The sequence below is a fragment of the Chiloscyllium punctatum genome, chromosome 36 (genome assembly GCF_047496795.1).
Source record: "Chiloscyllium punctatum isolate Juve2018m chromosome 36, sChiPun1.3, whole genome shotgun sequence".
NCBI classification, from domain to species: domain Eukaryota; kingdom Metazoa; phylum Chordata; class Chondrichthyes; order Orectolobiformes; family Hemiscylliidae; genus Chiloscyllium; species Chiloscyllium punctatum.
This window is the reverse complement of record NC_092774.1, coordinates 67355872-67370582: the sequence shown is the minus strand read 5'-3', so window position 1 is coordinate 67370582 and position 14711 is coordinate 67355872. Positions and strand designations below refer to the sequence as shown.

At 45.9% G+C, this 14711-nt stretch overlaps 1 non-coding gene across 1 annotated transcript; it reads left to right on the top strand.

The window, feature by feature from the left end:
- The first annotated feature begins 5936 nt into the window (after positions 1–5936).
- On the top strand, positions 5937–6008 carry trnae-uuc (transfer RNA glutamic acid (anticodon UUC)). The gene has a single exon. It is a non-coding gene; the product is annotated as a tRNA-Glu (tRNA).
- The last annotated feature ends 8703 nt before the right edge of the window (positions 6009–14711 follow it).

Sequence of the window (14711 nt, the reverse complement as noted above, 5' to 3'; positions counted from 1 at the left end):
ACTGTAGTGTTCCAGCGAAGTTCAGCACCAGCAGAACGAAGAGCACCGAATATTACACTTGGGGACCACACATCCTCCGGTCCCAATATCGAATTCAATAATTCTAGGGCCTGAAATCCATAGTATCCTCGTCCCTTCCACACACACCAAGCCTTGTTATCACACAGTCTGTCATTACACACTACCTATTATTAGCCACGAACAGTCTCCATTCATCCTCCCACGCAGATCGTTATCAACTCCCTTTCCTGTCCAACAGTTCTTCCCTCGCTTTGGGCTCAGTCCTGATCTATCATTTACTGCATCCGCCTTCCTCCCACAATATCTCCTGCAGATAAACCAACGTTTTCCCAATCACCATCAGTTCTGTGGAAGGGTCACCGGTAACTCTTATTTTTTGTTCCTGATATACAGCAACCGCAGTTCTTTCAGATTTTTATTGAGAGAGAGTTGGAAATTGTTTCGAGAGACAGAAGGAGACGGGGGATAGACAGAACAGACATAAACTGTTGATCTCCGTTGTTATTCATAACGTAAAATCATTGTAGTACGATCATTTCCCTGAAGCATGAACGTCTGTTCGGGAGCTTCTGGCGCAACGGTAGCGCGTCTGACTCCAGATCGGCCAGTTGCGTGCTCGAATCGCGTCAGGTTCACTGACGTCAGCTTCTTACATTTCAAATCAAGAAAGGAGAACGATCACTCCGGATATCTGCAAAACAACGTCTTCTTTTCGGAAACTTTCGATCACACTTGAAGCTTTGCTGTCAGTTTGATTTGTGAACACTGTGTCAGGGAGGTGGTGTGCCCATTGTTTGGGTAAATGCTCAGCTCCCTCAGTTCATCACGGGATTTAAACAGAGCCGTCTCCCTCTGGGCAGCCGCTTCGTTCAGTTGGTGACAGCGCGGTGTGAATAACCTAATACCAAAACTTGTACAACATTATCCAGAGACTCCCAGCTTTATGTTTCAATCTATCAGGAGAGTGACAGCGAGTTCAGATAGAAATGTTTCCCACCAACAGCAAATCCTTTCCTCTCACTGGACACAGTTAAAATTGTCTTTATTCAACAGAAGGAGCGGAAACTACAGTCTGACGGCCCCTCTCCACATTAACGGTGAGCCTGAATTTTATAAACGGTGTCAGTAAAATCCAATGGTGTACACTGATTTGGTTCAATCGTTTTTTTTTGCCAAGCGTAATTCACTGAGAGGATGCTGCTGTGTGAAACGGCGTGGGGAATTACTGCAGGGCCTCCTGCGCATGGAACACACCACAACTGATGAGTTTCACCTTCACCAGTTTATTCCTATCTCGGAGAAGAGAGGTTTGATGATTCGGATCATAGCAGCCAGACAGAGAACAGGAGAAGAGCACTCAGCCCTTCACAAGCTTGTCACCACAGCTGGGTCATCGTGGCCCGTGTATCAGTATGGGATAGTAATCTGCATCTACTGACTGGAAGCACAGCAAATTGGAGTGCTGGTGGGACTGTCACACAGGAGAAAACGGCTTCGACCTATCAACTGGAGTGGCTCCCAATGCGCAACTCCGCTCACCTCAACTGATTAACTGTAAACAAATTACTCAGTGATTCAAAGGGATACTCCGTTTTGAATCTGCATTGTGGCATGTACCTTCGAGAATGATGTCAAAACACCTTCATTGCTGTGATGGAGTATCCTGTTGGGCAGAATATATCCGTTGTCAATTTTCCACGTTCTGTTGGTCCAACTCTGATTTCACTCAGACTCACAAAATGTGTGACAGCGCAGACTGAGGCCATGCAGCCCACCTTAGCTCTGCTGGCTCAACACAATATGTAAATAAGTGTCTCATTCTGTCGCCTTATCCCTGTAAATCTTCACATTGTTACATTGAACATGCCCACCGAATTCCCTTTTGTGTCCATTGAATCTGCCTTTGTCACTGTCAGACAGCGACTTACTGACCCCACTCCCTGTGTGAAAACGGTCTTCCTAATGTCACTTTTACTCATTTTTCTGATGACTAAATCTCTGACAAATCATTCTCGATCTTTTCAGGACTGGGAGCATTTTCACTGCATTATTTCCTCTGTCTAAAACCCTCATGACGTGGAAAACTTCAATCAGACCAGCATTCAGCCCTCTTTTCTCCAAAGAGAGCTGCCCCAAACTTTCCAATGTCCCATCATTGCTAACATTCCTCAGGACGGCACCATTCACTTCAACCTGTTCAGCGCCGTCTGCAATGACTTCACTTCCCCGCTTCCTGAAGTATCACCCTCAGAATTGAGCGTAATACAGGTGGAGGATTCATTCAGACTCGGATTGCGCGGGCGAAAAATCTGCAATACTTGTTCTCACTTTCACCACGTGTTTCCCTTCGCCGTGTTCACTGCAATGGCAGCTTTGCACCGTCCCTAATCCAGGCAGTCCGATCTTATTTAACGAAGTGGCTTTTTGAGAAAATTCATCGGACATTTTTGCTCAGGTCAATTTAAGGAATCGACTGGGATAGGAACCCGGGAACTCTCACACGGCTGCATATGCTCGAAGACCCAAAGATAGAATCACATTCCAGACTAACGAGCCACCAGCCATGGGTGCAGCCACCTCCTGAAGCAGCTGAGACTTGCTCAGTACGAAATACATTGTACATTGCTCCCAGAAACGCAAGCAGCGAAGAGTTTCAAGAACATCTGCTCCTCAGTCTGTCTCCCTGCTCCCAGGACGCTGCTGTTTGTCCAGTCCCCAGGGACCGGGCTCACTCCACTGGTGAATAATTGAACCATTTTGTTTCGACTTGGAAGCTGTGCTGGTGGAAGGCAGAGCCCATTCACTCTTCTGCTCTCTCTCACTATGACGTGAGGCAGGAGAAGTCAGTTACAGTCATGCGTCGGAAATGGGCAATTTTGAACTTGTTCCAAAGGTCTTGTTAACGGAGAGACAGAAAGATGCTGTGCTGTCGGGACAGAGAGAAATGGACACCAGAGACTCTTCCCTCAGGTAAATTGATATGAGTGCATTTTTCTGCAGCCTGCTTGGTGTTCAGAATTTATCTTGACACAGCAATCCTGCAGAAAGTCTTTTATGACACGGGCGTTGGTTTCTTTACTGCAGGAAATGGACTAAAACGGCAAGTCATGTATTTCAACTTCACCGGTTCATTGCCATCTGAGAGAAGAGGTTTCACACGCAATCAGGACAAGACAGCACCATCACAGAAGAAAGTCGCTCAAGGAGGGACTGAGTAATAGCAGAGGACCGTTTCGAACAAAGGACCCCTCGGTTATGGGCCCAGCACGCTCTCGCTGCCCCACACGGACCCAACGTGCAACGTGGCTTTCCGCCGATCCCTTCAGCCTTTCGTCTGGCGCGTGGCATGCACGTTCGAGACTGATGTCAAAGATCTTCACTGCTGTCGTCTTGTGTGGTGTTGCGCAGACGTATGGAGGCTGTGTAAATATCAACTTTTTCTAACTTCCCACATTCTCTTGTGATTTCACTCTGAATAGACGCGATGCGGCCCACCTTCGCTCTGCTGGGTCGACACAGTAAGTAAACGTGGGTCTCTATTCGTCTCATTCTCTTGCCTTCTCCATGTAATTCTGCACATTGTTACTTTAAACATGATCACCGAATTCCCGTTTGCGTCTAATGAATCTGCCTCTTTGTCAGTGTCAGTTAGGGATTTACTGACCCCAACCACTCCCTGTACGAAAGCATTCTTCCTAATGTCACTTTCGGTTCTTTTCCTCATGACTTTTAAACTCTGCCGAATCGTTGCCGATCCTTTCAGGCGTGGGAACATTTTGACTACATTACTTTCTCTGTCTCGACTTCGCATGACTTGAAAAGCTTCAATCGGGCCAGATTTCAAACTTCTGTACTCTGAAGAGAGCTGTCCCAAATTTCCAATCGACCCTCATCGCTGACATCCCTCAAACACTGCACCACTCACGTCAATTTATTCAACGTTATCTCCAATCATTTCACTTCGCTGCTTTCTGTCCCATTGGTCCTCCAGGGAGCCCAACCTCGTTTTACGAAGGTGTTTTTTGAGAAAATTAAACAGACACTTTTGCACAACTCATGAAACGCGGGCTCGTCCGGGATTTTAACACGGGACCTCTCGCGCGTTTGCTGGGGAGTACACTGAGGGGGAAGGGAATCCTTTCCCACAGTCCCCACATTTCCACGACTTCCGCATTGGGTGGAGCTTTCCTTGTGTTGCTCTGGGTTTGAAATTACAAACAGAGTGGGGACATAGTCTTTCCCACCGCGAGGTGTGTGATTTTAATTCCCCAATCTGAGTAAATGGTTTGAAGCACTTTTCACAATCAGCGCCCTGAATCTCCCTCACTCGGTATCTCAGTATTCTCCCTGCCACACCAGTGTCCAAAGTCTCTCAAGCAGACAAAAGCAAACATTTCTTCAGGACCATGGGGGCAATGGATGACGCATCTGACTCCACCTACTTGTTTCAACTGCAGCTCACACCTTCTTCACACATCCCAATTAATCTTTCTCATTGTCATGAAACCGGCGTATGGGTACAATTCCTAATCTGCAGGAATGAGAATCGTTTCACTGTCTCGCGTCAGGAAATGTCCCTGAGAACATCAGAGTCAAGTCACAGCGCTGTCAGAGGAGGGGAAGCTGAAATAGCCCCACACGCTTCTCATGGGCACATTTCACTTTCCAACCACTGCGGCTCTTGGGAGTGGAAAGGGAACAAGCACCAAAACCCAGTCTCAGCTTTGTAAATCTTCAGGAAATAAGAAAACTGTTCATCCCTTCGGGACTTCCATCCTGGGCAGACAGCGTTGATTTTAAATGGCTGTCCAGTCAGTGTCGATTCGTTTTGGCTGAAAAAATCTTCCTTATCTCATCCCAGCATTTCTTGCCACAGAAAACTGTGCGGCAGAGTTCATGTATATATTTCCTTGTTTGGTATTTTGTAAATTACATTCGTTTTCTGGTTGTTTGTATAGGGTATTTCAGGTTCATTAGCCGCTGTTTAAGTGTGTTGGTAAATTTGTGGGCTACCATGATGCTGAGAGGGTTGAGTTGTCTGGACATCATTTCCCAGATGTCTTTAATGTAAAGTAATGTGGCTAGGGTTTCTGCAGACGTTGTGTCTGCTTGTGTCAGTTTGTTGATGTGAAATCGGCACACTGGGTTTATTGGGTCGGCAAAAGTGAGGACTGCAGATGCTGGAAACCAGAGTTTAGATCAGAATGGTGCTGGAAAAGCACAGCAGGTCAGACAGCTTTCGAGGAGCAGGAAAATCGACGTTTCGGGCAAAAGGCCTTCACCAGGAATAGAAGCAGGACAACTCCAGGGTGGAGAGATAAATTGGGGGTGGGGTGTGCTGGGCCGAAGGTAGCAAAAAGTACAATAGGTGAATGGGGGTGGGGATGGAGGTGACAGATCAGGGAGGAGGGTGGAGCGGACAGGTGAGGAGGGAGATTGGCAGGTAGGCGAGTTCATGAGCACAGCGCTGAGCTGGAAGGTTGGAATTGAGGTAATGTGGGGGAGGGGAAATGAGGAATCTGATGAAGTCCACATTGATGGCCTGGGGTTGAATTGACCCCAAGCGGAAGATGAGGCGTTCATCCTCCAGGCATCGAGTGGGGAGGGAGCGGCGATGGAGGAGGCCCAGGACCTGCATGTCCTCGGCAGAGTGGGAGGGGGTTTGAAATGTTGGGCCATAGGGCGATGGGGTTGATTGGTGCGGGTGTCCTGGAGATGTTCCTTCAAGCGCTGTGACTTGACTCTGCGAGGAGTCTCCAGTCTCCCCAATGTCGAGGAGATCGCATCAGGAACAATGGATACAAGAAATGACATTGTTGGATACACTGGTGAAAGCCTTCGACCGACCACAGCCCGGATTCGATTTCCGGGCAGGGAAGAAATTTTCAGTTGAGCTATCAGCATGCGTCCGCTTTTCCCTGGTGGTCTAGTGGTTAGGATTCGGCGCTTTCACCGCCGTGGCCCGGGTTCGATTCCCGGTCAGGGAAACGATTTTCAGGGAGTTGAAAGGTTCCACGTTCTTCTTAAATGCTCTGTACAGTTGTTTATTGATCTTCGAAGTTCCTAGGTGCTGCAGTGTGTCGTGGCTTGTTGAAATAGTGTCCTGATTCAGATTTGTTTGTATGTGTAGTGATGATTGCTTCTGTCGTTAAGTTTTTGGTTCGCGTGCGTTATTTTCCTGTGGACGCTGTTTTGAATTTACCATTGACTGTTCGCTCTACTGTGACATCTAGAAATGGCACTTTGTTGTTGTTCTCCTCTTTTGTGAATTTTATGCCAGTAAGGATATTGTTGATGGTGTTGTAGGTTTCCTCTAATTTGTTTCATTTTTTGATGACAAAAGTGTCATCGCTGTAGCAGACTCTAAGTTTGGGTTGGATCGTTGGAAGGGCTGTTTGTTCGAGCCTCTGCATTATTGCTTCTGCTAGGAATCCTGATACTGGTGGTTTCATGCGTATTTCGTTGATTTGTTTGTAGGGCTTGTTACTGAGTATGAAGTGGATGGTAAGGCACAGTTCCACGAGCTTGACAGTGCTATCTTTGCTGATGAAGTTGATGCTGTGTTTGAGTCTTTGTTTCTTCGAGTAGTGCCTTCAGTCTTCTTTGGCCACGTTGATGTTAATGGATGTGAACAGGGCTGTTATGTCAAAGGACAACATTATTCCATCCTCTTCTAACTCAGTGTCTTTGGTGTTCAGAAATTCTTGGATGGAGTAAATGGAGTGAAGTGAATCTTCGACTAGGTGTTTTAGCCTTCGGTGGAGGCCTTTGACGAGTCTGTATATTGGTGTTCCAAGTGGTGAGACTATGGTCTGGCGGGGGGCTCCTGGTTTGAAGGGGAGGAGAACAGCAACAAAGTGCCATTCCTTGATGTCACAGTGGAGCGATCAGTCAATGGGGAACTTCAAACTGGCATTTACAGAAAAACAACAGACCCAAACCAAGGACTTAACCACAGAAGCAATCATCCCAACACCCACAAACGAAGCTGCATCAGGTGATTATTTCAACGAGCCACTGCACACTGCAGCACAGAGAAACTACGAAGAGCACAAGAGAAATACGTATATAGTGTATTTAAGGAGAACGGGTCCCCAATAAACCCCCTCCGCCGATTTCTCATTGATACTTTCAAGGTGACTCTCAAAAATTCGGTTTGACCCTCCATTCTTTCCTGTTTGTTTTTGTGGGTTTTGAAAGCTTTCGCAATCCTCTGACTGAGTATTGGAGTTGGGAGGTTATGTTGTGGCTGTACAGGACAATTTTTAGACCACTTCTGGAATATTGTGTACAATTCTGGTCTCCCTCCTATCAGAAGGATATTGTGAAATTTGAAAGGGTTCTGAAGCACCAATGGGTCCACAGAGAGGAAGAGGCCCTTCTGCTGCCCTGAGTGTGGGAAGGCCTTCAGTGATTCCTCTGCCTTGCTGACGCACCAGTTGGTCCACACCGGGGAAGGCTGTTCTCCGGCCCCTTAGTGCGAAATGGCCTTCAGCAGTTCATCCCAACTGCTGAGACACCAGTGGGTCCATATTGAGAAGAAGCCGTTCTTCTGCCCCGAGTGCAGGAAGGGCTTTGCTCTTTCTTCCGACCTGCTGGCCCATTGGTGGGTCCACATGGGGGAGAGTTCGTTCAGTTGCCGAAGTGCAGGAAGTCCTTCATCAATTCCTCAGCCCTGCTGATGCACCAGTCCGTCCACACCGTGGAGATGCCATTCTCCTGCCCGAGTGCGGGAAGGGCTTTACCCGCTCCTCCACACTGCTGAAGCACCAGCTGGTTCCCACGGGGGGATGGGGGGCGGAGGGGGGAGGCCTTTCTGCTGCCCTGAATGCGGGAAGTCCTTCAGCAATTCCTCCGCCCTGCTGAAGCACCAGTGTGTCCACACCGGGGAGAGGCCCTTCAGCTGGCCCGAGTGTGGGAAGAGGTTCATGTTTTCCTGCAACTTGTGGAAGGACCAGTGGGGGCACCAGCGCTCCCAGCAATCAGATCCCACCGGTGACGCTGCCTTCAGTCACCCTCAAGGACTGAACCTCTGTCAGTTCTGACAGTGTGTTCAGTGGGAGTGTTTTTGTTTTCTACTGGACTGCAATTGTCTCCCCCACCCCCCACAACCACAACCTCATGGTGGCTCACGGTTAGCACTGCTGCCTCATGGCACCAGGAACCCAGGAATACTTCCACCCGTGGGGGTCTGCGTGCAATTTATGGAGGGTAGGAAAATGGATCTGAGTGGGTTACTCTTCGGAGAATCTGTGCAGATGTGTTGGGCTGAAGGACCTGTTTCCACACTGTAGGAGTTCAACCATCATATGAGCTTTGCTTTCATTGGATACTGCTGCTCATTGAGCCAGGGGCTGCACATTGCCAAATGAAATGATCCAGAGAAATGTAAGACCAAAAGACCATCGGACCAGAAGTAAGGCCATTCGGCCCATCGAGTCTACTCAGCCATTCGTTCGTGACAAAAGTAGTGCAGATGAGTTTGCTACAGTGTGGAAACAGGCCATTTGTCCCAACAAATCCACATCGACCCTCCGAAGAGTAACCCATCCAGACCCATTTCCCTCTGAGTAATGTACCGAACTCTGTGGGCAATTAAGCATGACCAATTGACATGACCTGAACATCTTTGGACTATGGAAGAAAACAGGACCACCCAGACAAAACCCACGCAGACACTGGGAGAACATGAAAACTCCTCACAGACCCAACACCCAAGGCTGGAATCAAACCTGGGTCCCTGGCTCGGTGAGCCTGCAGTGGTAAACACTAAGCCACTACATGTTGCAACTCTAAGTAGGCAAGCAGGATGTTGGGAGAATACAGCAAGCCAGGCAGCCCCAGGATGTAGAGTAGTCAGCGTTTTGGGTATTAACCATTCTTCAGGACTGAAACGTTGACTTCTCCATGAGAAACGATTTACGGGAATGTTGCTGGGGATTGGAGGGTTTGAGCTACAGGGAGGAACTGAATAGTCTGGGACTGTTTTCACTGAACCATCAGAGGCAGGGGAGTGACAAAATAGAGGTTACAAAATCATGAGGGGCATGGACAGGTTAATAGACAAGGTCTTTTCCCTGGGATGGGGGAGTCCAGAACTAGAGGGCATAGGTTTATGGTGAGAGGCGAAATATATTAAAGGGACAACTTCTTCATGCAGAGGGTGGTACTTATATGAAATGAGCTGCCACAGGACACGGGTCAGGTGTTTTCAAATGGGATTAGATTAGTTTATGATATTAGGTCAGCATGGACAATTTGGACCGAAGGGTCTGTTTCCATTCTGTACGTGTCTCTGACTACTGGTCATGATGTAAGTTTAAAATAGAGTCCAAGTAGCTTTGAATAGTTCAATCTTGTTGAGCTCACCTCCTGAAAAGTTTCAGATGAATCCCTCTGAGAGATACTGTTTAAACATGCTGAGTTGGACAAAGTATCCCATCAAGTTCAACACAAACCCAGAGTTGAAGAAGTCAGAAGTCAGAACACCAAGGGGACCAAAACTGATCACAATATTCCAGGTGCAGCCTCATCAACGTCCTGTATAACTACAACATAACTTGCCAACATCTATACTCAATTCCCTAACTGATGAAGGCCAGTGTGCTGAAACCTTTCTTCACTGCCTTGTGTACCGATGTAATCAGAGATATAGGACCTACTTTAAACTGATCCACAATCCTGCTTCTGGGAACACAGTGACTAATAGGGAAGGCAAAAGGGAGATTGGCCTTTAAATGGAGTATAAAAGTAGGGAGGTTATGGTGGAGGTATTGATTGAAAGTACAGTGAAGATTCAACCAGCTGACAGTGGATCTGAATCACATGTTGATCAGACAGGTTCGGACAGCAGGAAACCAGATAAGTTTTTACAACAAACCACAACGATTTCATCATTAGACTCTTAATTCCAGATTTATATTGAATTCAGATTCCACCATCTGCCGTGACAGGTTTTGAACACAAGTCCCTAGAACATTACCTGGGTGAATAGTCTGGTGACAATAAAGTCGGCCATCGCCTCCCCTGAACACATTGGCTTATTGTGTTTAGAGGTAACAAAGGAGCAAGAGGTTTCAGCAGCTGCTAAGTTGTTGATATTACACAAGGGAACATCAGCACTCTCAGTAATGGCACACACTGAAGACAGTGTCCTGTATCAGAGGTAAGGGCTCGGGAACCAGAAGAAATAGGAACAGGAATATGCCATTCAGCCCCTTGAGCCTGCTTCTCCATTCAGTAGGATTCTGGGTGATCTGGCATTCCCCACATGCACTTTCCTGCCTTTTTCCTGTAACTGTTCATCCCCCAACTCTTCACGAATCTTTCGATCCTAGTTTTAAAGTGACATGAAGGCTGTCAACAGAGTTACTGGGGTGGGGTGGGGGGGGGGGTTGGGCACGGGGTCTCAGGTCGAACTTGGGGACTAAAACAATGGCTTCACACTTCACAACATTTAACTAAGGGAATGTTTATGGTTATCCAAAGCTGGAAATTGGGCAGGCATTCAGATGAAATTATTGGTAAATTATGAATGATAGAGGAGTCGGGGGGGAGAAGTGGTGTTCAGGCACAGTTGGATATCATTAGTATAGATGCCAACACGAGCAGCTACGGTTAAACAAATCAGAACGGAAGACGCTAAAAGCAGACCCTCCCAGAGGATAGAGTGATGCTGGAGAGGGTCAGTACTGTCATTAACTCTGTTCAAGGCTGTCCGCAGGTCGACGAGGGAATGTTCATCCCTGTCACCGTTACAAAGGATGTCAAACATGACCTTCATAAGAACTGTTTCAGGGGTAGAAACCAGACTCGAGGGCTTTAAACACAGAATTCTGGAAAAGATGGGAATGGCTAATTCAACAATGTTGCATCCAAACCAACACTTCCATTGGTGCGATAATAATAGAAGTGTTTTGGTTTTTATTTAGAAGATTCTCAGCAACACTGAGTAAGAAGCAACAAAATTAACACAAGAAATAGTGCAATTGCTACAATGTACCTGCTCCCAATTGGGGGCCATCGGTGTGAAATTAACTGAGTACAAGGGGCAATATTGGAACGGAATTACCCAGTTCATAGCTGTAAGAGGGGAGACACAGACTGCTTGATACAAACATATAATGGGCGGGAGTAGGCCACTCGGCACTTCGAGCCTGCTGCAGCATTCAATAATATCATGGCTGATCTGAATTCAACCTCAACTCTACATTCCAACACTTCCCCGACAATCTTTCATCCACTTGGTGATCAAGAACCCATCTACCTCTGCCTTAAAGATTTTGAATCCACTGCCTTTTGAAGAAGACACACAACCCTCAGAAAGAAAAGAAATCATCCTCATTTTTGTCTTCTACATTTAAAATATGACCCTGTACTTTCAGATATTAAGATAGGGACACAAGCTGCATTCAAATAATACCTGTGGGTACAGTTAACTATCTCAAAGTGCTTCACATGAACATAATGAGAATTCCTTTAAAAATCACAAGACCGGAGCACAGATTAGGACAGGTGACCAAAGACTTGGTCAAAGGGACAGGTTTAGGGAAATCTTTTAAACAGTTTCAATTTCCCAAACATCAGAGGACAAAGACGTGAACAACAAACACAAAATAGCAAAGAACGGGAAACAACAGTGTAGTCATAATGTCACAGGATGAGTAATCCAGGGAACATGAGTTCCAATCCCACCACAGCAAGAGGTAAGATGTGAATAATTCAAATTATAAATGGGGAACACAAAGTTAGTCTCAGTATGGTATCGATGGCACTGACGTCAATTGCCAGTCTGGCAACACTGGTGGAGAGAGAGAGAAAGAAACAGAGACAATATCCTGGCTTGAGTCCAGAACAGTTGTGAAGAAGGGTCACAACACTTGAAATGCTAACTCTGCTTCTCTCTCTAGTTTCTCCAGCATTTGACTCATTTTTGTGTTTCAGATCTCCATCATCTGCAGTTCTTCATTACACTGACTTAGGGAAGCTCAAATCCCATAAAAGGGTAGAGCAGAAGGGCTGGAGTTACTCAGCAAGTATGGCACCGGCTATGGAGATAAAAATAGTTCGTACTTCGGGTCATTGAATGATCTTACATCAGGGACAAACTTTTGGGGAAGCTGCAAGAGTAAAAGGCATTGGTGTAACTTCAACATCTGGGTGAACTCTCTCAGCCTTGGGGGTCAGGCTGATTCAGCATTCTGGTCCTGCTCATTACCTGTTAAATTCTCCATTTGTTCTTCTTATTATATTTCTACATGGTTGACACATTCCTATGTTTTAAAATGAAATTACAAACAGACAGGAATTTTCCATGTAAGTAATTATACATTAGAGGGTTTGGAACGTGAATGTAACTTTTAAACTATTTATTCATGCATGGGGCATGGGCATCGCTGGCAATGCAGCATTTATACCCATCCTTAACCACCCTGTGGTTGGTTGGAAAAGTGCATGAAGGTGTCTGAGATTGTCTTGATCAGCACAGCAATCTCAAAGATGGTTGTGCTCAGGTAGAAGTACCCTCCACACCCACAGCCAAGTCTGCACTCACTTCAATGATAGATGCCATCTAAACCTCCCAGGACAAGGACAGCATGGGATGACAATCAAAATAAAGCTTCCTCTACTCTTCAATTACAAGTGAAGCTACCTCAACACTGTCCCCGACAAACACTGCCAAGACAGACACAACATTGGGTTAGATACAGAGTAAAACTTGCTCCATACTTCCCCATTCATAAAGTCCCAGGAGAAGGACAGCAAAGGGTTTCATAAGCAGTAGAGCTTCTTCCGTTCTGACTGACACTTAGTCCGTTCTACACCAATCCTCAACGAAAATTCAGAACTGAGATTATTATCTGGTACTGAATTCACACATCCTAATGGGAATGACAGCAACAGAAAATCATGCAGTGAAACACAGATAAAACACACACAATGTACAACAAAACTAGACTGTTCTTGGGATCAAAGACATTTAAATGACAGGAGACATAGTCCCTGCAGTGACCCGAATGTGAGCTGAACAAATATCACACTTGAACAATATTCTCTGGGAATGCAATGTCCACCTCACTGCTGTCTATTCAGTTCCTCTGCTCTCGTTCAGGGCTGAGTTGCGGCTGAACACATTGTGGCGTAGGGGTCAAGAGGTTGGACAGTTAAGGTCAACTTGGATTGAGGGGATCCTTTGTCATGCCAGTGAGGTCGAGGATCGCTCATTTACTCAACTTATAATCGGGGACAAGGGGATGTCAGGCTGGGCTTGTATCAGTTTGAGTTTAGAAGAAACAGATGATCCGATGGAGCTGTATAACATCTGGAGAGGACTTAATGTAAATGTAATGTCAACTCAATTCTAGCCGGAGACTAGTCTCTCATTTAAGAGAGGAGAGTTTTGTTTTTCTCTCAAGTGTTCTCGAGTCTTTGAAATTCACTTCTTTAGAGAGCAGCATGTGGTGGTGGCACGGTGGTTAGCACTGCTGCCTCACGGCATCAGTGACCTGGGTTTGATCCCACCCTCGGGCCGACTGTCTGTGTGGAGTTTGCACATTCTCCCCTTCTGTCTGCGTGGTCTTCCTCTGGTGCTCTGGACTCCTCCCACAGTCAAAAGGATGTGCAGTTGAGGGTGGATTGACCATGGGAGATGAAGGGTTACAGGGATAGGGTAACGAACTAGGTCTGGGTGGGACGGTCAGTCAATGTTGACTCGATGGCCTGAATGGCCTATTTGCACGCAATTGGCCTATATCAATCAATAGTATGCACTTGCTTTATGGTTACCGACATCAAATTACATGATTGGTTTTGGTTAATTTATCTCTTATTATCGTATTCAACCAACTACAGCATCTAGAAACTTGCTTAATTACAATATCCAATATCTGCAGAGTACTTTTGCTTTTAGTCATGACCATTATCGTGAACTCTGTCGTGTGACCTCCTCATTGCTGTCAAAGTTATTTATTTGTCTCTACATTGTCATGTTTTTACTTTGTCGAATGTCTTCCTGGCTTTTGCAGTTAAGACCCTATATTCTGCCCTCGTCAACATTTTCCCTTAAAATTCTATACTAAAGATTTCATGAAAATCCCCAGAGTGTGGTGAGACTGCGGAACTCACTACCATAGTGAATAGTTGGAGTGGGAGACACTACAACTAAGGTTAAGCAACCCAATACAAATGAATGTCACTGTCACTAGATTCACAACACAGTGAAATTTAAACATGCAATGTTCCTCAATTTCTCAACTGTTCCGGACCAGACTTGATGAGGAACAGATCTTGCACAACTACATTATAATTTAAACAACAACCAATAATTATAAATATGGGAAGTTTGCTCGGGCAAAGTTAAAGAAGATAATCTAATTAATACCACTGATTTAAACCCTTTGATCAAGTCCCCCACCATCTCAGAGACTGAAACTTAAGCGGCAAGTTAAGAAATATATTTTTTTTAAACTTACCAATTCAAGCAAACAGTTTCCAACATGGATTGCCAAGCCTTTGTGCAATCTTTGGACTATGACTGTTTCACAGACACGTAACTGTAAATCTAATTTAAAATTCACTGCTGAACACCTCAGTGTTCAGCCATTTTTTACAGGCTGGGACTCATTCCCAGAGAGAGCCAACAATGCTTTAACTGGACAGTAGAATCTAGAGAGAACAGCTCCTGGTATCAA